At 22.5% G+C, this 2,446-nt stretch overlaps 1 long non-coding RNA gene across 1 annotated transcript; it reads left to right on the top strand.

The window, feature by feature from the left end:
- Positions 1 to 888: 888 nt before the first annotated feature.
- LOC139586893 (uncharacterized) lies at positions 889 to 1,229 on the top strand. Its single transcript, XR_011678053.1, has 2 exons — positions 889 to 951; positions 1,081 to 1,229. It is a non-coding gene; the product is annotated as an uncharacterized lncRNA (long non-coding RNA).
- Positions 1,230 to 2,446: the final 1,217 nt, after the last annotated feature.

Genomic DNA, 2,446 nt, shown 5'->3' with positions numbered 1-2,446 from the left:
GCTGGGTTTTTAGGGAATTTTAGGGTTGGGATTTGAGGGAATTTCAGGGAATTTCAGGGCTGGGATTTTATGGATTTTTCAGGGAATTTCAGGGCTGGGAGTTCTGGGAATTTCACGGAATTTTCAGGGAATTTTAGGGTTGGGATTTGAGGGAATTTTCAGGGAATTTCAGGGAATTTCAGGGCTGGGATTTGGGGAATTTCAGGGTTGGGAATTGGGAGAATTCCATGGAATTTCTGGGATTTTCAGGGAATTCCAAGGCTGGGATTTGGGAGAATTTCTGGGAATTTCAGGGCTGGGATTTGGGGCAATTTCAGGGAATTTCAGGGCATTTCGGGCCTGAAATTTTGGGAAATTTCAGGGAATTTCAGGACTGGGAGTTCTGGGGATTTCAGGGAATTTTCAGGGAATTTTAGGGTGGGGATTTTGGGGAAATTCAGGGAATTTCGGGGCTGAAATTTGGAGAATTTTCAGGGAATTTCAGGGTTCAAAATGATGGGAATTTCAGGGAATTTCAGGGAATTTCCAGGGAATTTTCAGGGAATTTCAGGGAATTCAGCCCCAGCCTCTGTCGCTGATCAATCCCAGAAATTCAATGGGGGAGGGAAGAAAATTCCTGGGAATTGGAGCAGAAAATAATAAAGGTTAAAGATAAAAGAAGAAATCAAAGGTTAAAGATAAAAGAAGAAATTGAAGGTTAAAATCAAAGAATAAATTAAAGGTTAAAATAAAAAGAATATATTAAAGGTTAAAGATAAAATATAAATTGAAGGATAAAGATAAAATAAGAAATTAAAGGTTAAAATAAAAAGAAGAAATTAAAGGTTAAAATAAAAGAAGAAATTAAAGGTTAAAGATGAAATAATAAATTAAAGGTTAAAATAAAAGAAGAAATTAAAGGTTAAAGATGAAATAATAAATTAAAGGTTAAAATAAAAGAAGAAATTAAAGGTTAAAGATAAAATGATAAATTAAAGGTTCAAATAAAAAGAAGAAATTAAAGGTTAAAATAAAAGGATAAATTTAAGGTTAAAGATGAAATAATAAATTTAAGGTTAAAGATAAAAGAAGAAATGAAAGGTTCAAATAAAAGAATAAATTAAAGGTTAAAATAAAAGAATAAATTCAAGGTTAAAATAAAATAAAAAATAAAGGTTAAAATAAAAGAATAAATTAAAGGTTAAAGATAAAATAATAAATTAAAGTTTAAAATAAAATAATAAATTAAAGGTTAAAATAAAAAGAAGAAATTAAAGCTTAAAATAAAATAATAAAGGTTAAAATAAAATAAGAAATTAAAGGTTAAAATAAAAGAATAAATTAAAGGTTAAAGATGAAATAATAAATCAAAGGTTAAAGATAAAAGAATAAATTAAAGGTTCAAATAAAAGAATAAATTAAGGGTTAAAATAAAAAGAATATATTAAAGGTTAAAGATAAAATATAAATTAAAGGATAAAGATAAAATAAGAAATTAAAGGTTAAAATAAAAAGAAGAAATTAAAGGTTAAAATAAAAAGAAGAAATTAAAGCTTAAAATAAAATAATAAAGGTTAAAATAAAATAAGAAATTAAAGGTTAAAACAAAAGAAGAAATTAAAGGTTAAAGATAAAAGAAGAAATTAAAGGTTAAAATAAAAGAATAAATTAAAGGTTAAAGATAAAATAAAAAATAAAGGTTAAAACAAAAGAATATATTAAAGGTTAAAGATAAAATAATAAATCAAAGGTTAAAATAAAAGAATAAATTAAAGGTTCAAATAAAAGAATAAATTAAGGGTTAAAATAAAAGAAGAAATTAAAGGTTAAAATAAAAGAATAAATGAAAGGTTAAAATAAAATAATAAATTAAAGTTTAAAATAAAATAATAAATTAGAGGTTAAAATAAAAAGAAGAAATTAAAGCTTAAAATAAAATAATAAAGGTTAAAATAAAATAAGAAATTAAAGGTTAAAATAAAAGAATAAATTAAAGGTTAAAGATGAAATAATAAATTAAAGGTTAAAGATAAAAGAAGAAATTAAAGGTTCAAATAAAAGAATAAATTTAAGGTTAAAGATGAAATAATAAATTAAAGGTTAAAATAAAAGAATAAATTAAAGGTTCAAATAAAAGAATAAATGAAAGGTTAAAATAAAAGAATAAATGAAAGGTTAAAATAAAATAAGAAATTAAAGGTTAAAATAAAAAGAATAAATTAAAGGTTAAAATAAAATAAAAAGTAAAGGTTAAAGTAAAAGAATAAATTAAAGGTTAAAGATAAAAGAAGAAATTAAAAGTTAAAATAAAATAATAAATCAAAGGTTAAAGATAAAATGATAAATTAAAGGTTCAAATAAAAAGAAGAAATTAAAGGTTAAAATAAAAGAATAAATTAAAGGTTAAAGATAAAATAAGAAATTAAAGGTTCAAATAAAATAATAAATTAAAGGTTAAAGATAAAAG

Source organism: Agelaius tricolor, unplaced genomic scaffold (genome assembly GCF_023055355.1).
Source record: "Agelaius tricolor isolate 1412-34295 unplaced genomic scaffold, bAgeTri1.0.p SCAF_150, whole genome shotgun sequence".
Classification (NCBI taxonomy): domain Eukaryota; kingdom Metazoa; phylum Chordata; class Aves; order Passeriformes; family Icteridae; genus Agelaius; species Agelaius tricolor.
This window is presented reverse-complemented; position numbering and strand designations above follow the sequence as displayed.